This window comes from Aethalodelphis obliquidens, unplaced genomic scaffold (assembly GCF_003676395.1).
Source record: "Aethalodelphis obliquidens isolate GAN/ISIS:26980383/991018 unplaced genomic scaffold, ASM367639v1 scaffold9, whole genome shotgun sequence".
Taxonomy (NCBI): Eukaryota; Metazoa; Chordata; class Mammalia; order Artiodactyla; family Delphinidae; genus Aethalodelphis; species Aethalodelphis obliquidens.
Window position 1 is genome coordinate 2,968,571 of NW_020837953.1, and position 22,463 is coordinate 2,991,033.

Below are 22,463 nucleotides of genomic sequence, written 5' to 3' on the forward strand. Positions count from 1 at the left end.
ACCCAGGTATTGCTGCACAGAGGGGTAAATAACATGCCAAAGTGTAGCTGGGCTGAGATTGGAACCTGTGTTCTTGCCACTTACAAACTAACTATGCATGTAGGTACATAATGTAAAGAAGTGCTCACATCCCCATTTTACAGATGGGGAAACTGAGGCACAGGGAAATTAACTAACCTCTCCAAAGTCATACAAGTAGTGAGTGAGGTAACAGAACTTCAGACCCAGGTCTGTCTGAATTCAGAGTCTGGACCCTTTCACCACACCACCCTGCTTTTTTTTTTTTTTTTTTCATTTTTGAAACCAGACTTCATTTCTCTTTAGTACCTACTGTCTGAACTTCTGTAAAAATGGAACCTGATATCATGTCGTCCAGGATTATGATTACCTACTGTAATGTTAGAATTAATATAGTTAATCATAACTCCAAGCATATTTTCTTATTCATTTATTCATTCATTCAATACATTTATATTGACTGTTCATCTACTTGTGCCAGACACAAGGTCCTGAGGGTAGAGCAGTGAAAAAGGCAGCCATTTTCTTCTCATGGATCTTTCAGTGTAGCTGGGAGAGGAAAACAGGAAATAAGAGTTATACAACAATCAGTGTATTACATACAGTTGCAGTAAGTGGTATAATAATGATAGCTAAAAGCTCAATTGAATTTACTTTGTGCCAGGAATTATTCTAAGTACTCTATATTCATAGAGTTTAACTCATTTAATTCTCACAGACCAATGAGGGAAGTGAAGAAATCAATGAAGGCTTCCTGAAGGAAGTGTCAGCTTGTTCTGGAAACAGGAGGAGTTATGTTGAGGAGGGGAAGGCCAGGGGAGATCAGGAGTGTAGTCTGGGTGGTGATGTCCAAGTAGCCACTAGCCACATGAAGCTTTAGACTACTTGAAATGAGGCTAGGCTGAAGTGAGCTGTGATATAAGTATAAAAAACATTCTGGATTTCAAAGACTGAGCATAGGAAAAAATAAAGTAAAACATCTCATTAATTTTTGTACTGATTACATGTTGACATGATGCTATTTTGGTTATATTGGGTTAAATCAAATCTATTATTAAAATTAATTTTGTCTATTTCTTTTTATTTTTTTAATGTGGGCACTAGAAAATTTTAAATTACATGTGCAGCTCATGTTATATTTTGATTGGACAATGCTGATGTAGAAGGCTGGGGAGAGTCAGGGAGCAGGGGCATCAGGGAAACTAGAACCTGGAGGAGGCGTGGAGAATGATGGGAGAAGAGAATGCTGAGGACGCTGAGGCAACCGTGAACTGCTAACCTTCTATCCTTCTATCTAATTACTCTTTCTAACTTTCTATTACTACAAACTTTGTAAGCCCCCAATCTGAGAAGGTGGGGCTGACTGACTTACTGAAAGTTGTCTCTTTCTCAGAACCAGCTCCAGCTGTGAGCCAGATTAACACTATTCTTAGACCCGGTATTGTAGATGGAAGAGGCAAGAACAGTCAGGGCAAAAAAGTAAAGAAAAATGGAGGAACATCTTGGGGTAAAAGTCAAGCCCCTATGAATGGCCCACCCAGCCCTATAATATCTTCCTGCCTGCCCCTTACCTCTCTGCCCTCATCTCCAACTCAGCTCTTCCTGCACCGCACCTCCACCCCAGTTACACTGACCTCTTCGTGGGGCCTCAAACACACAGGCATGCTCCTGCCTCAGGACCTTTGCGCCGGCTGTTCCCCTTACCGAAAAGTTCTCCTCTCAGCTATCACATGGCTAACTACCTTAACTCTTGGTTCAACTGTCACCTTCCCCACAAGGCCTACCTTGATCATCTTGTTTAAAATTGCACCCACTGGCACTCCCTTACCTTACTCTTGTTTTTTCTTTTTTTCATCACATTTATTACCTTCTAACATACTCAATAATTTACTCTTTACTATGTTTATTGTTAATCTCCCTACCAGAAAGCATTCTCCCTAAAGACAATGACCTCAGTTTTATTTCCTCCATTATCCCCAATACCCAGACAGTGCCTGGCATAGAGTAGCTGCTCAACTAACATTTTTTGGAATAAGTGAGTGTCAGTGGCACTGCTTGGGGCACGATTGGCTGATGGATAGGCATCCTCCATGCACTCTCTCCTCTCCTGAAGAAAAGGACTTTCTTTCTCCTTTTCCTGGGGCGGGATTTGATTAACCTTGCTTTCCACTCAGCTTTTACTACTCAGGGCTCTGCCCTGTTCTGGATCCCACGCATATGTCTCCCTAGAGACAGCTGATGCTGTGGGCCAGCCTCTTGGGCTGGGAGTTGGGATTCCCCGGTTCCCTCCTGCCTTTGCCCAAATGCAGATCCCCTCTCCCCTGCCTGTTTCTTTAGCTGTCAAGGGTTGCAGGCTCAGTGGGAGGCTGAACGAGGTACTCTGGACTAAGGAGGAAAATGAGGGAGACAATTGTCCCATACAGGGCAGTGGTTCTCAAGCCTTGGAACAGAGGCCTCAGCATCACCGGGGAACTTATTAGACATGCATAGTCTTAGGCCCCACCCGAAACCCACTGAATCAGAAACAGTAGGGTGGGGTGAGCGGGCAACAATGGGTTCAACAACAATTAAACAACGGACTTAATTAAATCGTTCGATTAAATTAATGAACAAAGCCTCACGGTGACTGCGATGCGCTCAAGTTGGAGAACCTCTGGGCTGGGGGAAAGGAGGGACTTTGAACCTTAAAGGAGGGGAGGGACTTAAAAGGTCACGCCAGAGGACAAGTCCCCGCGGGCGGGCTAGCACCGGGTGGGTTCCCTGCGTCAGAGGCCGCGCGGGGTGGTCTGACCTGGGAAGTTAAAGGTCAGCACTCCCAGGTCCTCCACCCCCACGCCAGGAAAGCGCCCCGGCCCAGCCATGACCTTCCGCCGGCTATGTCCCACTGCAGGCTGCCGGGGGCCCGCGGCCGGAAGTGCTGCGCTCGGGAGCATTGCCGCCGCCGCCGCCGCCGCCGCCGCCCGGTTCGGCCGCGCTGGTGGGATTCCGCCGCTGGGCTCCGGTTCGCGGCGGCCCTCCGCCTGCCCGCCCGCCGCCTGTCACCCTCTCTTTGCCTCTGGCTGTAGTCTCCGGGTCTTTGTTGGAGCTCCGTCTCTGATTTTTCTCTCTTCATCTCTGTCTCCCCCTGCCCGATTTGTTCTCCCCGCCCCCTCTTCCTTTTCTTTCTTTTTTTTTTTTGCGGTACGCGGGCCTCTCACTGTTGTGGCCTCTCCCGCTGCGGAGCACAGGCTCCGGATGCGCAGGCTCAGCGGCCATGGCTCACGGGCCCAGCCGCTCCGCGGCATGTGGGATCTTCCCGGACCGGGGCACGAACCCGTGTCCCCTGCATCGGCAGGCGGACTCTCAACCACTGCGCCACCAGGGAAGGCCCCCACTCTTCCTTTTTCATTCTCATCCCGCTTTTTTTTTTTTTTTTAAACAAAAAGTGATGAGGCGCCCACGACGTGCCCAGGATGGTCCTAGGCTATGGGGAGTGAGCGGTGGAAACAAGGGAACCTGCGGGCAGGGGGCTTACAGGGCCTTTAATCTGTTTCTCCCCATCTTCCGCTGCTCCCTCTGCACCCCAGCTCTCCCCTGCCCTCCCAGAATTTGCTGTTCTTCCCTCTACCTCTCCTTGTTGTATCTCAAGGAATTTTTCTTCCGGAAGGTCCCATGGTAGGACTAAAAAGGCTACTTTTGTCCGACTACTAGAAAGTTGCAGTTAAAATGTCAATCTGATCTTGAAGAATGACACTAGTTTCAACTGTTAGGAGCCATGGACACCTCAACCAAAATTAGTTTATTAGCCTAATGCAGACAGCCGGATCCTCTGAGGTCACCTAGGGAAACTGTTTATTTACCTACGTTGGCCTTTGTGCTGGACACTCATGTATTCAAGAACGTGTATGCATGCATTCAGTGATTTATTGAGGACCTAGTCTGTGCTGGACGTCGTTCAGGATGAGCGCTGTCCAATAGGTGGTGTTCTTCACAATGATGCAGAAGGACCCAACAGTACCTCATTTAACCCTTTCAATCCCCCTTCTATGTGAATAAGACTATATAACAATTTGATAGATATGAAGACTGAGGCTGAGAGACCATGCAGCTTGTCCAAGTACCTACAACTGGTAAGTTATACAACCAAGATTTAACCCCCAGTTTGACTGACTCCTGAGCTGGTTCCCATTAACCTACAAGGCCAGCTTGGAGGCAAGGCTACCACAAAGAAGAGGGAGGTGAGGAAGGAGGAGTGGAATGGCTCTGGAGTGGAAACCTTTGAGTACTGGACTGAGAGTTGGGTGATGCTGTGTGTTATTGATGAAGTTTTATGACCTCTCTGGGCCCTCCTTAAAAGTTAAATGGAGAGCTCCGCTTGCTGGCTACAAAAGCCTCCTCCAGGTGTAACATGTAGGTTGTTAGCACATAGGCTCTGGGGCCAGAAGAGCTGGGCTGGAAATCTGCTTCCACTACTGATTTGCTGTATCATCTTGGACAAGTCACTTAAGCTCTCTGGGCCTCAATTTTCTCATCTGGAAGATTGCTGTCATGGTTACTGCCTCACTGGGCAGATGAAAGGGTGAATGATTTCTGTTAAAGGTTAGGAAGGGTATCTAGCACAAAGTCACCACCCAGTTAATGTTAGCTGGTTCTTCTGTTATCCCAGCTCTAGCCTGCCGACTTCTTCACCCAGGCCAGGGACACAGTGCCCTGCAGCCCAGGCCTATCTCGTGCCTGGCTCCTGCCCAGTCTAAGCCCTTTCTTTCCCAGAGCAATGAAAGTCATGGTCTCTAGTCCTGATTGTGAAGGAACCAGGGATGTCCCAGGAGTCTTGGAACCCAGTGGATTTTCAGTCAAAGCCTTTTTAACTGGCTCACCCACAAAGGGGATAGTTTTGTATAGAATAGTTAGAAACTTTTCATCATCAAATGTACCTGCTTTCACAGAGGTTTTGTGCAAAGCTCAAAGCATTTTCTTCCTTAGTTCAGGTGGGCTAGACAAGAGTCCAAAGTCAGTGAGGACAGTATTGCATGGTGCCAAAGAGCAGGGGCTTTGTGTGGTGGTTGGTTGATCATCCTAGTGGTGGGAGGACCTTAGCTGTTTTGAGTTTCAATTTTCTTTATTTTAAAATGAGCTTAACAGCAGCATCTATCTCATGGTATGTTTGCAGAAATGAAATGACAAGCATTGAACCTAGTGGCTAGCACATAGTAATCATAGGAAGGATCCTGGCTATTATCATATTAACAGATCTCATGGGTTTTGTACTTTGGTGTTAGAAAGAACTATGTTCGAGTCTTTAGCTTTATCACCTACAAGCTGTGTGACCTTAGGCAAATCGATTACTATCTCTGAACCTTAGTTTTCTCAACTAAAAAATGGGAACAAAAATATTATATGTACAATCTGCTACAGACTGTCTTCCTAGATAACAAGTAAGGTTCTGTTTGTTCATGTGCTTTGCAGCTGTGAAGCGCTGTGCCCATGCTGATTATTCTTGGTAGTTATTTTTCTCTCAAGGCTTTATATCCAGTCCTTTGGTGATCTGAGTTGCCTTATCTTTCCCTTTGTAGCAGAAAACACAAGAGAACTCAATCGTATTCATCTTTTTTACCAATGCTCAGCAAAATGCTTTGTGTGCCAGAAGTGCCCAGATTATTCAAGTTAGGCGTCAGAGGGTCTAGTTTGGTCTCTGTTACATGCTGATACAACCTTAGACCAGTCATGTAATTTCTCTGACCTGTTTCCTTATCTCCAAAACAGGGATAGACTTACTGTTTGACTTGCTTACTCGTTGGGGTTGTTCAGAGTGATCAAAAGAGACAGAACAATGTGTTGAACATCGTAAATCTTCACACAAGTATGAGGGAACATCCCCAAGCGTTATTTCCAACATGCAGCTTGTCTCCCCTTTTCCCAACTCCCAGTCCTGCAAAGCAGTCCCATAGAACTACTTATGATCACCTGCACGGGTCTCTGCTGTTTCATGCCTCAGTGTCTTTCACCTTTGCACAGCTTGATTTCTCTGCCTGGAATGCCCTTCCCCTCATTCTTCACCTGTACCCCTTACTTGCAGGATGCCTTAAAAACCTTACTCATTCTTCAAGGCCCAGCTCCAAAGGGTCTCCTCTCTCAAATCCTCTTGGACTCACCCAACCTGAGTCAATCACCCCACCCCCCGCCCCTTCTATAACCCACTGTACCAGTTCAGACTGCCAACATGTCTTTCCTCACCTTGCATTACGACTATTGCTTCATCATTCATTTAAGGCAGCAATATAGCGCAGTGATGAAGCACATAGGCTCTGGAACCTGGGTTCCAATCCTGACCCTCACACTTTTAACTGATTGTATTAACTTTGGGAAGTAACTTACCCTCTCTGTGCCTCAGTTTCCCTACCTGTTCAGTAGGGATGATAATAATACCTCCCTCGTACGGTTGTTGTTGAGGAGAGTCACTTTAAACATTCAGAATAGTGGCTGGTGCATAGTAGGTGCTCTGTAAATTTTAACTTTTACTAGTGTTTCTGTCTTTCTTATCTGACGGCAAAGACTGGGACTTCTCCTCAGTGCCTACAACAACCTGGCACACAGGAGGGGCTCAACAAACGATCGTTGAATGAATGGCTCAGAGAATTTCACAGACGGACGATGAATTCTTGTGTCTCCATTCAGCCCTCTCCCTTCCCTACTGGGTCCTGCCTTCTCTCCAGTTTGCCTTAGAAATGGGTCTTGCAGCTTCTGCTTTCCATTCAGTACTTCCATCAGAGGTTCCCCCACCTCTTGTCCATCTTCCTACTTGGCTTTCTGACTCAGGGTCTTCTTCTCCCACCCCAGCCCAAAGCCCTGCTTCAGACCCAGCCTGCTATCACGTTGTTCCCTCCATGCATCCTCTGCTTCTGATCCCTCTAGAATTTATATTTATATTCTCTACTGAATTAATTCAGAGCTCTTTAGCCAGGGCTTTCAATGTCCTCCAGTATTCAGGTCCCCCCCACCATGAATTTATCTTCTCAAGGAGAGCTTGGTTGGGCCCTTCTCTGAGCATGACAACATGCTCATCATCTTATCCATCCACCCATCTATCCACCCAACCATCCCTCTACTTATCTACCCACCCAAAGCACCCACATATCTGTCCACCCACCCGCCATCCATCTACCCATTTATCTATTATCTATCCATCTTATCTGTCTACACACCCACCCACATGCCCACCAGCCACCTTTCCATCCATCTATCCATCCTTCTTTCCATCCATCCATCCATTCATCCATCCATTTATCCACCAAAGCATTCAATTAATATTCACTATATACCTACCTCTCTCTAGTCATTATATGGCATACAGACTTGAACAAGAATAGCTGGTCCCCCATTTCTTGTAGTTTATAATCCACCTGGGGAAATTAGAAAACTGAACCACAATTTGTGGCAAAAGGTACTTTGTGTCATGTGGGCGCTCTGGCAGGTTTTAAATTAGAGTTCATGAATGAGCTTCAGGGATCTGTGACCTCTGCAAAACTGTAAGCAAAATTGGGTAGGTAAGAAGGTGTGCATGGTACCTATTTATATACATGTGCATTTTCAGGAGAGAGGCTCCATGGCTCTCATTACCTTCTCACAGGGGGTTGCCGGGAAGCACAAGAGGACGCATAAAAAGAAGGCTGGAGAAGAGATAGCCCTAGTTCAGGGCCTTGAAGTGGAGGAAAAGGAAAACTAAGGTTTATTTCAGACCCACTGTGTTATGGACGAATTGTGTGTTCCCTTACATTCATATGTTGAAGCCCTAACCCTCAAGGTAATAGCATTAGGAAGTAGGGTCTTCGGGAAGTAATTAGGTATAGATGAAGTCATGAAGGTGGAGCTCCTTGTGATAGGATTAGTGATCTTATAAGAAGAGGAGGAGACATCAGAGCTTCCTCCCTATGTCATGTGAGGATACAACAAGAAGGCAGCCATTTTCAAGCAAGGAAGAGGGTCCTCACCAGACCTGACCGTGTAGGCACCCAGACTTCCAAGCCTCCAGAATCATGAGAAATAGATGTCTGTTATTTAAGCCATCCAGTCTATGGTATTTTATTATCGTAGCCTGAGCTGACTAAGACAGTGTATGCCAGGCACCACTTCTTCTAGTTTTGCACCCTTGGATATGCCCTTGTTTGGAATATAGGAATGGGAGAGAAATAAGGCAGAGGAAATGAGCCTTTCCCAAGCACTGGGCTAGGCAGTATCTTCTCATTTAATGCTTCCAGCAACCTTTCAAAATAGGTGTGTTATCCCTATTTTACAGAAGAGGAAGCTCAGAGAGTTAAGGCAAGGACCACAGTCACACTGTCATGTGAGGGAGAGTGAGGATTTGAGTCCGGGTCACTGGGCTCTAGGGCCCAGGATCTCTGCCTCTGCCTGGCTTGTCTGCGGATCAAGCACGACCCTGAGTGACTGAGTGCTTTAGAGCTGTAGAACCTGACTCAGGGTAAGAGAAGATGTTGTTATCTGTGCTTAGAGAAAGTTAAAAGAGTTTTACGAGCCTCAGGAATTGCTGTCGTTAAATTTTCAACAACTTTTTCCTGCGGATCCTGCCCATGTAAAAGGTCAGCCAGTGTTGGTTCTCACCCAAGAGTGTTATCACAGCAGTTTCCAGGAACAAGGCTGGGCACGGGGCAGTCACTCAGCAAGCGCTTGTGGGTGGGTCTATTGGCAGAAAAGGGGCCTCAGCCCCCAACCAACCTCCGCGGCCCCCCTCTTCTGGGGGAGGGCAGCAGCGTGCGCCATCACAGCTGACAGAATAGATGTCTCCTCAAAACTGCCCCATTGCATGGAACCAGGGGCTTTGCCAGGAGGATATACAGTCTCTCAGGTCCAAGGGTTTCTGAAACTTCAAGAAAGCTTGTGTCCAGGCCAGCTGCCCGCCCAGACTCTTCCCAAGCTGCCCAATATTCCACCATTCCCTCCCCGCACTGAAGGAGTTCAAACCCAGATTGAAAACCACTGGACTTCTTGCCAAAGGAGATTGAACTCAGTGACCCCTAAGCTCCCTTCCGGTCACATAAGGCTGGGATGAATTAAGGGAGAAAATGTTTTTTCAGCTAAAACTGTTTTCTCCTTGAAGGCAAGGACCATATAATTTGTTGATTTGGCCTTATAACTAGATGTACCCTTCCCCTCCTCTCCGCCCGAGTCTGGGACATCACTGGCATTGCCCTGAATCACCCCCACTGCTTCCTCACTGGCCCCCCTGCACGCAGCTTGTCCCATCCTGGCCAGACTGACCTTTCTAAACAGATCTCCTTATATCTCTGGCCTTCTTATAATCCTTCAGTCGTTCCCCTTGCTGAAAGTTTTTACCAACCACTCCGCATTCCTAACTTAACCCCTCACACCCTGGGCCTTTGCACCTACTCTCTGGCCTGCCCTACACCTCCCCCACCTCATGTTCTTCTCATGGGCTGTTTTCCCTGCTCCTGGAACCCTCAGATTCCCTGATGCACTCCTCTTCAGTCCACGGCCTCAGCCACTCACACAGGGAACCAACCCTTCCCCTGAACCCCTAAATCTGGGTAGGTGGCCTTCTCTTGGCTCCTGCAGTGCCTGCAGGCTTCCTCACTCTGTAGTGCAATTTTCTGGTCCATCTTCTGTCTCTCCCGCCAGCTGTAAGCTCCGGGCGGGCTGCATCTGCGTGTGCTTATTACCATATTCCCAGAGTCCAGCCCACAAGGCCGAAGACCCTCGCTCCTAAGAGGTGCTTAACGAACACGTTCGCGTTCCATAGAGCAGGGCTTTACTTGGAGGCGAGGTCAGATTCCTCGCCCCTGAGCTCGAGAGGCCTCGCTGCTGAGGGCCCCCAATGTGGAAACCATTAGCACAGCCTCCCCCTGCCCTTCACTGAATTTGCTCGGAAGAGGCAGGAGCTTTTGGAAGCACCTGAATCCGATTATAGAGCTTGGAACCAAAGCCAGGCATGATTGGGCCGCCTCCCCCCCACCCCCGGCCCCGTCTTTTGTAGCCAGACGACCAGCATCCTGCCCCCTCAGGCACCCTGCCCGCCTCTCTGCCAACATGTTCTGTCTGTGACACCACTGCCACCGCTGAATGGGCAGCTGCGGTCACATTTAGAGAGGGTGAGGCAGAGACACGCACTTCAACTCTGACATTCAGTCCGTCTCTTGTGACTCAGGTTGCCACTTGCCCCTGGGGCTGCAGGGCGCAAGCAGGGCTGACCCTTTCCTTAGATATCTGTGACATGGGAGAAGGTCAGACGAGTGGGCTGGGCTGCTGAGTCACTGGGTGTGAGTGTCCCTCCCCACCGTTCTGCCATGGTGGCCCGCCCATCGCAAGGGGCACCCGTCTGCTCTTTGAAGCTGCTGTGATTTCTGGAATGGATTCAATGCAGGGCCTGTGGGGGAAGATGGACCTTGTCCGTCTCTGTAAAGGGAGATGCTGTAACATGGTTGGGAGGAGAGCCGGCTTTGGAGTCAGACGCACCTGGATTGGAATCCCATCTCTACAGCACTGGCAGATCTTCGTTTATAGGGAGGCCACAATATTACCTAAGGCATAGTGCTGTTGTGAGAATTAATGAAATAGAGGATGTAAGAAACTTAGAAGAGCGCTTGGCAAACAGTAAACAGTCCATAAATGGGAAGTATTATTATTTGGACGCGCCGATCTCTCCGTGGATACTTGGTTCCTGGAGAACACGGCATCTCCGCGCTGTCACCACGCTCTTGGCCTCCACCTTCCCACATCCACTGTCACGTAGTCCTGGCTTGGGGCAATTGAGTTAAAATGGGAGCGAGCCAGGAAGAAATGAAAAGGAAGTAAAAGGCTAGTGACATTTAAAAAATTTTACTATCTCAAATGGACAAATCGTTTCCTCATGGTGTGTTGGTCCCAGTGGAAACCAGATGCATAGGTAGACCCGGGGCCATGCAGGCAGCCCAGCAAGCAGGGTGTTACCATGTCAGGCTTTTTGTCCCAGACAGCTAGAGAAAGCAGAGTTTGTTAACTAGACCTCTGAAATACACACTCCTTTACCATTCACTGAATTCACACCGAGGTTGTGAATTCGGCTCCTGGCTCATATCCTCTTCCCCCTTCATCCAGTACTCTACTCCCGCAAACAGGGAAAACATCAAAGCGCTCTTTGGACGACGCGGAGAAGACCGAGTTTGCTCCTAGTCGTTTGGCAAGCTGTTTAACCTCCCTTGTAACCTAGCTATCTTTAGCCTCCTCGATGCTATTTTGAAATGTCAAACGAGCAAATACTGCTTCCAGCATGGTTCTGATCTGGGATGTGACAGGATGCTTGGGGGTGGGGAGATGAGCAGGAGGTGGGGGTGGGAAAGGAGCCTAATGGTAGAGGGTGAGATAATGCACCAGCCTTACACCTGCCAAGAGTCTCTCCCTTCTACTGGCTCAGCCACCTCCTCCAGGAAGCCAGCCCATTTAAGGGGCAGTGGGGGCATTGAGTCCCCTGGGCCTAACCTAGAGGGATGTCTGCTTATCTGACTCTGGAGGCAGACCTGGATGTCATGTTAGCCAAAAGAGCAAACTGACTCTTGTGTACCTAGTCGAGTCTAAAAATATTTATTCATTCACTCACTTATTCATTCAGCAGGTATTTATTGAGTGGCAAGCACGTGCCAGGCATGGTACTAGGCATTGGGGATACAATAGCTTGCAAAGGTTGATACCCATTGGAGTCATCCAAGGAGTTGAATAAATGTAGCTTCTATGGCCCCGCCCCCAAGAGTCAGTGCAGCAGGTTTGATGCAGATCTGGGAGTCTGCATTTTGATTAAGCACCCAGGCATTCTGCTGCAGGTAGTCCAGGGTATGAGAACCCCCATCTAGCTTGTAGCAACGTCTATTTCCTAAGCACCTCCCCAGGACCGAAAGCTAGGAGCATTGAAATACATGTCACAGCTCCAGACCTTGAAGAACTCACCGTTCACAGTCTCCAGAAAGAGACAGACAGCACCCTTTCAGGGTGCTAAGTGCTCTGAAGGCAGATGTACCAGGTGCAATTAGGCCCCATCGAGGAGGTAACTAGCCCTCAGGGAGATGGCGGGGATGGGCGGGGAGCTCTATAAAGCAGGTGATATTTGAGCTGGGTCTTGAAGCACGAGTTTTTCAGACAGAAAAAGAGTGGATACAGATTATACTTTTCAGAGATATATTCACCATGATATATCTCCCGTCCCACGTGCTCCTCTCACAATGGGACTGGCATGCCTCACATGGGGAAGTAGGGGGTTCTGTGTTCCCTGCTCTTGAATCTGGGTGGCAGCCTGTGACTGCTTCCACCCAGAGAGGGCAGAGAAGCGATGCATATGACTTCTGAGGCCAGGTCACCCAAAGGCAATACAACTTCTCCTTGGTTCTTTCTCTCTTGGGATACATGCCTCGGGAGCCCTGAGCTGACTGGTAAGAAGTCTGGCTACCCTGAAGCTGCCATGCTGTAGACACCACGTGGAAAAGCCACACACACTAGAAGGAGATGCCCAGGAGCCCACCTTTGGCTAATTCCAGCCCCCAGGCTTCATGGCACCCAGCTGACACTGAGTGAAGCAGAGGTGAACTGTTTCCTCTCAGCCAGCCTAAATTGCAGATTTGGGGGCAAAATAAAGATTTTTGTGGTTTTAAAGCATTATGTGTGGGGCACTTTGTTATGCAGCATTATATACCTGAAACAGGCTGTAAGGGTTTCAGGAAGAGGATACAATAATAGGTGCAGGGGTTTCAAGAGGTGAAAGAGTGTCTAAAATATTTTTGCAATTTGAAGAGATTCGATATCCTCATGTAGAATTTCGAGGTCTTGATTCACTACAGACCGACGTGTGCAATGTAGCCACCACTGTGTTTGCCCGAGGGGTGAGGTCGAAGCTTTTGCCCCAGGCCACGTGATCCACAAATCTGGCATTCCCCCCACAAGTTGACGTACATGGTTTTAACTGTCCTGTCTTTGTTGTGATGTAATTTTAAGGCTGTCGGTGGCACCTTCTCAATTCCTAGGAAGAGATTTATTGGGTGTTAAAACTGAAGTGATGCAAGTGTCATTTCATCTAAGTGCCTCTCAGACCTGACTGTGCCTGGTGCAGAGCAGGCCAGCAACAAATGTTGACTGAATATTTGAACGAGGCTGATGTGTGAGGGGCAACGTCAGAAGCAGGGCCTGCATCTCTGACTCGTGGGATCACAAAATCGTGGGCATGGGAGCGGTCTTCACAGGTCACCCTCCCAATAAGCCTGCCCATAGCAAGGACTCAGAAACCCATTCTCACCTGTTAGGAACTTCTTTCTTCAATTGGGTCCAAATCTTCTTCCCTGAGAGGCAGATGAAGCAGATAATATATAACATCCAGTCCACGAGGGAGGAAATTGAAGCTCAGGGAAACCACACGGCCTCTGTGTGATATCAGCTAGGCGCAGCCCCCAGGGTTGAATTAAGTCTGGTGCCTTCCCATTCCCACAGTCTGTACGCCCCTCGAACATATCAGGAGCCCACCGCCTCTGCACCTTTGCCTTGCTATTTCCTCCACCTGAAATGTCCTCCCCATCCTCTCTGTTTGTCTGAACCTTTCTCTGAAGTCCCTGCTCTAACCCTGACTCCCCAGGAAGTCTCTCCTGGTCCACACAGCTGGCAGGGTCTTCAGTGGCTTCACCTCCCTGTGGGTCTTCCCTTCCTGACTGCTTACCTGGACATGTTTGCTTAGCCAGCTCCCCAGATTACACAGGATCATTAACAACAATTGTAATAACAATAAGAATTGTAAATTACTAAATTTCCTTTTAAAAGATTTCCCTCTTTTTTTAATCTGTTGTACAGATAATATAAAATCGATTATTAATGCATTGCTTAGAAAAATGTGAATACTTAGTACATTTCTTGCTAAATTTTATTTCGGGGGTTGGTCTACAAATGAGTCCCTATGTAATAGGTTTTCCTCAGAGTTTAAGGCTGTTCTTCAATTTGTTTGCATATGCTTCCTATACGTGAATCAAAAGCCCTTAGTTCATTGAATATATGAAACATGACTGGAGTTTTTAAATCTATAAATAAACTGAGTTGCTTCCTCCTTGATTTGCTGTGCTTGCTTTCAGACAAAAATTGATGGGATTTGCGGTTATAGAAGATTTTACCCTCACCTAGTTGGTATTCTGTTAAAAAGCAAACTTGTGCTATTCCTGTAACAATGTGGATTGTAAATTTTCTCACTTTTTTTTTTCTTTTTTTGGAGTGCTATTGTTTAATAAGATCAAGCAAGAAAGAGACAAAAATCAGGCACATGAACTTCTTGGTGTTGACACAACAGATCCTAACTTTCCCAAGTGTCATTGAAACAGCTCCCTTTTATTTATTTATTTAACATTTTTAAAAATTGAGATACAATTGGCATATAACATTGTATTGGTTTTAGGTGTACAACATGATGATTTGAGATATGTATATATATATATATATATATATATATAACATTAATTTTCCTTTAATGAATCTATTATCTATCTATCATCTGTCATCTGTTACCTATCTATCTCAGTTATCTGTCTCTCCTACTGGCTGAACTCTGACTGATTCAATCACCTTTCACAAGACCTCTGTCTCCCCAGCCTTCCTTCTCCAGTTTTGCAGCCTTAGTTCCACAGATGTTCCTTGCACAGTGGCTTGGCTGAGTCCCTTCACCACGCCAGCCTCCTTCCAAACGTGCTACATTTCTATGCCTGTCCTGACAGTTTATCCTTCCAGCAAGTATTCTTTCCATTCTTGCTGCATGCCAGGGGGCATCTGGGACCACAACGCAGAGCAAGACTCACCAGTGCCTGCCTTCATGGAGCTTGACCATTAATTCTAAGGCTGCATGCCCGGGAGGGTGTAGACCAGATCTTCAGACACTGGAGGAGGAAAGCTGTTTAGCTGTTTGACTAGCAGAACCGTAACCCCGCCGCAACCACCACTCAGTGCTGAGAAGAAGCAAGCTCTTCTTTTTTTTTTTTTTTCACATCTTTATTGGAGTATAATTGCTTTACAGTGGTGTGCGAGTTTCTGCTGTACAGCAAAGTGAATCAGCCATACATATACATACATCCCCATATCCCCTTCCTCCTGAGCCTCCCTCCCACCCTCCCTATCCCACCCCTCTAGGTGGACACAAAGCACTGAGCTGATCTCCCTGAAGCAAGCTCTTCTTGCTCTGAGAATTTAATGAACATCGTTTGATGACAAGGCTGGACGACTGCCAGGCATTTGAAAATTAGTCATTCTATATAATCCTCACGGTGATCCTAAGATGTAGACATGGCCCAGGAGATTGCACAGCTTGTACCTGCAGAGCCAAGCATCGTTCACAAGTGTGTGAGACTCAAAGGCCCCTTATGGCTGAACATCAACACGTGGCCTTTTCTCCCATGAGGCTCCGAGGGAAGGAGCCAGTTGTCATCCGTTTGGGGCCCAAGTTCTTTTCCAGGCGCTCTCATCCCTGTAGCTCTAATTTTACCATGACCTTTTGTGCTCGGTTCAGCCAAGTACAGGAAAGAACTCTGTGCTCTTCAAAGGCTCAACAAGGCAAATTGCTTGGACAGGAATAAATTACAAATTATACTGAGAACAATCCTTTCTGTAGTTCCCAGTCTGAGTCTTTGATATATGATGGAACATGAACATGGACTTCTGTTCTCTGCCAGGGCCGTGGACTTTCAGAAGAGCAATGGAGTAGAGGAAGGGAACTTGCAATTGTGAGCACCCACATGGGCCAGCATGTGCAAACAACAATGGCAAAAACAATAATTAATAAATATCAACTGTGTATTTAGTGTGTGCCAGATACTGTTCTAAACTCTTTACATATATTAACTTATTTAATCTTCTTAACAACCCCATGATTTGAGTACTGTCATTATCCCCATTTTATAGATGAGGAAAATGGTTTAGTAACTTCCTTAAGTGATATAGTTAATAAGTGGCCACGTTGGGATTTGAACCCAGGCAGTCTTGTTCCAGTCCTGTCCTGTGCTCTTATCAAAGGTGTGGTGGGCTCTCAAATACTTAATCTTATTTAATCCTAGTAGTCCTGTATGTCAAGTGTTATCTCAGCCCTGCTAATGGTCCCACAGCAAATACCTTATTCTAATAACTTGTCAGTCTCTTCCCTTACTCAGTAAGCTTCTGGGAGGGCAGGGACCATATCTGTCTTGTTCACTCTTGGGTGTCCAGTGCCTAGCATAGTGTCTGAATCACATAGTAGGCTATTTATAAACATGAAAGGACAAAAGGACACACACGTTTTACAAATGAGGCGACCCAAATAAACCATCCAAGATCAAACTGGTAATGAGTGATAGAACTGAAATTGAAGTCCAGGTTTCCATGATGTTGAATTCTTAACTTTCTTTCCATCACACGTTTTTCTCTGAAAACACCCAGGTCCCAGAACAGGGCTTGGCACATAGTAGGTACTCAATAAAATGTGTACCTATAGCCCAAATTTCCCAGCACCCCATCCCTCCACCCTTTTAGTTCAGGGTTCTGTCTTTTCCATGATGCTAACAACATAGTCAAGACATATTCTCCATGCTCACCCAGCCTTCCCACCCTGTGATCTCTACCTGCCCCTCAGCAGCCCATCACATTTATATCATGTCTTGTACATCCCCAATCCCTTTTGGAAATGCCTGCTTTTTGAGCTTGTACCACCCTTCAAAGTAATGTGGCTCACTTACATAATACGAATACTTTTTCTTTTTTTTTTTTCACTCTGAACTTCTCAAATTTTTATTTGATTTCTTGGAATCCATGTGCTTATAAATGGGGGGGATTTTCCTAGTAAGGCATCAAATGGAGAGAATTTCTTGAATTTTTAAGAGGGAAGACTTGTACCCCAGGAAGTAGGGCAGCTTCCTGAATTAAGTGGGTCATTTCAGACACAAAGGTTACAATTGGAGAATCTCAGGCAAATGATAAAGTCATGCTAGAGAAGTTAAAATTCTTGGGGGTTAGAGGTAATTTGAACTGACTGAACGAGCACTCACCTAATGAGGCAGTGACTTCTAATGAAATGAGCTATAAACCCAGGTCCTAGGTTGTTTGTTCATTCTTTCATACATCCATCCATCCACCCATCCAAAGAGAAGTGTTCCAGGCAGACGGACAGCATATTCATCGACCCAGCAGTAAGAAGGATATTCTATATGGGAAAAGTTAAAGATGCTCCGTATAAATGGATGAGTTCAAAGGAGGAAAGACAGAGATGAAGCTTTTTTGTTAAGCAGAGGCCAGCTCTAAAGGATCTTGTAAGCCTCACCCTGAAGTTCGTCCTTTAGAAAAACTAAAGAGATGTAGACAAGGGAGTGCTTATGTTAATTCATCAATTTGTTTTGAAAATACTTTGAACATTTTGGGAACATATTTGGAGTTCTACACGGATTCCTTGTGTTTCAGTGATCCCGAGGTTGCCAGGCAGGGCTAGGACTTAACTTCATTTCTAACCCGTATTATGACTTGGACAAGTTACTTCCTATTTCGGATCCTTAGTTTTCTGATCCATAAAAAAGAAAAAGAAAAGCAAGGGGATTGGCAAGCTGAGGCTGCCGAATAGTTTTCCTTTGCTGAACTGTTCCCAGAGGGTCAACCAGCCTTCACTAGGTGTGATTAATAAATTATAAAAGATAAATAGAGTGCCTTGAAAGATTTTATGTTTCTTATTTAAATTTTACCTGTCTTTACAGCCTGCTGGGAAGCCTGTCATTCAACCCTTAGCAATAAAACAGCCCTGCACGAATAAAGAAAAAAATAAATCAGAAGCCAGTATGCTTTTAAACTCACTAAATGAAAGCCCAGCATGCATGCTGCCTCCTTCCAAATTAATCACTGGGTTAAATGTGAGATGCACACCCCAAATCAATAGCTGGTGAGATCTCCTGCCTGTGCCTCAGGAAAATTCCACTTCCTTTCTGATGCTGTCACTTGAAATGTCAGGAAGTTTCCACTCATCACCCACCCTTGCAAAGGCCACCATCACCATACTTCGCATTTCCTGGCTGCCTTTCTTCAAAGGAATCAAGGCATCTTGCAGAGGGAGCCCACTCATTGTCACAGACTCTCCTGGAGCTTGAAAGAAGGGCTGTGTGCAGAGAGGAGAGGTGTGGAGATGCCTGCTTTAGACAGAAGAAAACCGAAGCATGAAGAAGCCCATGTTTTGTTCAAAAGTCCCAAATGAGACAAGACTCATATACTCCCGTGGATGGCAACATAGCATAGTGGGAAGAATACGGGTTTAGGAGTTTGAGAGACATGGATTTAAATCTTGCCCCTAAAACCACTTCACGCTTTACCTTTCTTAGCTATAAAACAGAAGAAATAAAAATACTATATATTACTAGCTGTGTTAACCTTGGGCAAGTTGCATAACCTCTCTGTGTCTGAGTGTTTTCATTTGTACATGAGGTCATAAAGGTTAAATGTCCAGACCATTGTCACTGCTCAGTACATGATAATAATGGGATATTTTCATCTCTAGATCAAGGCTACATATACTTTCTCTACTCTTGAAGATTCTATCCTGCCATTACCTTCTCCAGTAGCCTCCAGATGGGGTTAGGTCCCTTTGCTGTGCTATTATAATAATACTGATAGTAATTTGAAAAACCACCATTTATTGATCACTTACTACATGACAGGTTCTAAGCCCTTTATTTGAATTAACTCATGGTCCTCATAATAATCCTACTAAGTAAGGGAAGCTATGTTCTGCATTTTACAGATGAAGACACTGAGGCACACAGAGTTGAAATCACCTGCCTGAGATGTCATCAGTGGGAAGCAAGAGGGCTGACCTGTCTCCCAGAGCACCTGGGTTCCACTCTTTCATGATTTAACCATAGGACCATGACAATCCCCTTTACGTGGCTTTCATCTCCACTGGATGTCAGGCTCTCCTGAAACAGGGACTGAGTCTTATCCATTTTTGTATTCCCAAAGTCTAGCACAGAGTATGGGCCCCTTGACTTTGAAATGAAATGCAATTGACTCATCATACAAAGGCAATTGACTACGACTGTTTAATACCAAGGGCTCTAAACTGAGAAGGTGACTTCCCAGGTCAGAATACTGCAGAGCTAGACATCATCTCACACAGAAGGGATGCGGCCAGACTGGGACAAAGCAAAGACAAAAGCCATGCAGATGAGTCAACTGAAAAACAATTTAAAAAAACCAACCCCAAATACAAACCTCCACATAAAACTCTTCCTTTAGCCACACAAGTGAAAGACCCTCAATAGATGCTCAGTGAGGATGGTCTGGAAGTTGCCCTCAGGACCTCAGTGAATGGTGTGCATGGTTGACAAACACAATGATGTCAGATAAACTCCAAAGGGGAAAACTTTTTGGAGTTCTAATTCCAGAGTGTTGTCTCAGTCATTGTTAACAAATTCTTGCCTCACTGTCATATGGTCTTGAGTTGAAAAACTTAATGGGGTGTTGTTAGAAATGGATCTCAGGACTGAGTGGAACCCATTGCAGTCAAGATTCTGATGCTAACAGTGATGGCACAAAAGAAGAAAAAGATATGTCCTGTAAACATATAGAAAGACGCTCATTGGCACTAAATCATCAAAGAAATTCAAACTAAGTAGTGAGATTTTTTTCAAGGTTTGCAAGAGTTAAAAAGATCAACAATATCCAGGGTCCATGAGATTCTGAGGAAATGGGTAGATTATATCCAGTTAGTGGGAGTCTAAGTTTGGAGTCTCCACCAAAATCCCATTTCCAGGACTCTACCACACAGACTTACCAGCGCATTGCTCACAAATATATTTTCAAGCAAATTCACTCCAGCATCATTTGTAACAGTGAAAAACCAGAAGCTTCCAAAGTAGGGAAATGGCTTTAAAAATGATGGTGTATTCATAGAATGGAATGGAAAGATGTGTTGAAATGGAAAGATGACCGGATTCTAAAAAATGAACGCTTGTCTCTGCAGGAGCCCTCTGGCAGTCTAGCTGTGATTCTTTGTTCTGATTTGCCCATGGTGGTGCCACACCAGGTATATAGCTAAGTGATTATAGGACTAGGGACAGGAAGGGAAGGAGCAGGTGGGACTTTTCCCCCCATTTATATCTGTAGCTTCCTCCCTTCCTCCCTTCCTTCCTTCCTTCCTTCCATCCTTCCTTCCTTCCTCCCTTCTTTCCTTCCTTCCTTCCTTCCATCCTTTCTTCTTTCAGTATAATGAACATGCATCTGGGTATAATATTACTTTGTTTTTGGTAAGGTTCTGGTGCCCAGTAAGGCAAAGCCAGACTTGTGATGAGGTTTAGTTCAATCTGGTGAACTATGTGTGACACTATAATAAAAGTATGGACAAAGCCCCATGCTAATACAGAAGAGAATGTAAAACAAAAGAAACATCTTCCTGGAAGCACAGGGGAGGATGTACACAAGAGGAGGCTCTGGTAGTTAGCCTGAACCTTTGCTGGGCGGGGAGAAGCTGTCCAGGGGAAAACAGTGAAGGCAAAGCTTTCCAGGCAGAGGTGCACAAGAACCCAGGACTAGAGCATGAAACAGGGTGGGCTGTGGTGGGTCTGTGGCTGGACTGACACCCTCGGTGCTCAGATGGTTTTCCATCCTGGAACAGGGCACCGGGAGAAGCACAGTCAGAGGAGGGGCCTGAGTTTAGCTCTAGCTGGGGAGCAGCCACAGAGGAAGAAGGCAAGAGAGATGGATGAATGGTTTGCATGTTGTTGTCATCTGACCTGCTGTGGAATGTGGCTCATAACTTATCTGCATGGGCAGCTATTGGAATGGACAAAGGAAACCCAGCCAGTGGAAATTCCTGGGAAACTGTCATGGGGCCCAAATAGGAAATGCCAGTCAAGAGATTTTACTGGTGCCAAACTCAAATACCAGTGTTGGGAGCTGTGCTTCTCCAAGAACCATTCCTGCTTGTCAACTTTGGGAGAGACACTTTGACAGATGTATATGGATAATAATCAGTGTCCCATCGATACTATCCTTTCCAACCCTTTTGCATTCACCATCTCACTTGATGCTTTAAGAAACTTTGAGTCAGGGGTGATTATCCTCATTTTACAGATCTTGGAATGGAGGCTAAGGGAAATTTAGTGACTTGCTCAAGGTCACAAGGCTAAGAGAGACAGGCTGGTATCGTTAAGAATCCTTTGCTTTGGGAATGATACAGGCTTGTTTTAAAATCTTTATTCCATGAAGTAGTGATTGCATACTCACTACTTGGTATGACTTTGGGTAATTTACTTTCCTCTCTGAGTCCACTTTCCTATATGTAGAATGGGGATAACTTTATCTACCATACAGAACTGTTGGAAACATGGAATGAGACTATATATGCTGCCCACGTGCTTCCAATTTCCTCCTTCTTTAGGACTCAAAACTAACTTGGTGTGGAGGGGGCAGCAAAGACACCCTGTTAAAACATTCCATTTTCCAGCCTCCCTTGCACTCGAGTGTGGCCATATGATGTAGTTCTGGCCAATGAAATGTAAGCAGGAGTCTCTAGAAAGGGTACCTGGTCCTGAATAAGAAAGTTAAACCTTTACGGCAAAAGCCTTTCTTCTCGCCTTCTTCCTTCTTGGCACGGAAGTGCTTTCCAAGGAATAGAGAATAAAACTGGAGATTCAGCAGCCATCTTGGAAAGAAGGAAGAGCTTGCACCCCTCCTGGTATTGTTGGGCTGCTTTTCCCTGGACTTCTCATTGCTTGAGACAGATCCACCCTGGTTAGCCCAATCAGTTTGCAGCTGTCTGTATTCCTAACTGATGGAATAATCTAGGCTTTGACACACCATACATACCCAAATAAATGGTAGCCATTTTGATTAGAGCAGGGACCATTCTCAGAAACGCAGGCGGAATTTAAACTCCTGTACCTTACTCGCAAAATAGCATTAACTTGCTCAACCGTCCTCTTCCCCTCACACTACACAGTGTTCCTTTCTCTGTTCTCTGCTTTGCTCACCTCCAAAGTTGGGTGTGTAGGACTCTCTATCTGCTGACTAATCTCAGCTCAAATGAACATATGTAAAATCCCTAGCACAGTGCTTGGCACACAAGAATGAAACAAATGGGATTTATCTGTCTGGAGTCAGGGGTTTTAAACAGCCTCAGCAAATAAGAATTGTCTTACTTTAACAAACGCATGTGAGTTTAACTTTAGAGGGTCCCATGACCTACAAGATAAAGAAACTCAAGCAGCTATAGCGTGTTTCAAGGTCCTAACTCCTGCCTACAGCTCTAGGCTCCTCCTCCTAAGTCCCTAGATAACGTTCTTTCCCCTGTTTCCATTTCACGTAGAGTTTTCTCCCCTCTGCTTAGCGCTCATCTGATAGTAGCCACTGTTTGCCTCTCCCTCTGAAGGTGAGGCTTGCATCTCATTTATCTTTGACTCCTTGGTAACCCTGCACAGAACAGTACTCAATGAATTACTGATGAATGA

At 45.9% G+C, this 22,463-nt stretch overlaps 1 long non-coding RNA gene across 2 annotated transcripts; it reads right to left on the minus strand.

Annotated features, from left to right (window-relative positions):
* Positions 1 to 445: 445 nt before the first annotated feature.
* Positions 446 to 15,005, minus strand: LOC113621510 (uncharacterized). 2 transcript variants are annotated; one of them, XR_003433197.1, is made up of 3 exons: positions 14,817 to 15,005; positions 13,283 to 13,325; positions 446 to 567 (listed from the first exon to the last, which is right to left on the minus strand). It is a non-coding gene; the product is annotated as an uncharacterized LOC113621510 (long non-coding RNA). The 2 variants fall into 2 exon arrangements; XR_003433198.1 differs by lacking the exon at positions 446 to 567 and adding an exon at positions 11,544 to 13,009.
* Between the last annotated feature and the right edge of the window lie 7,458 nt (positions 15,006 to 22,463).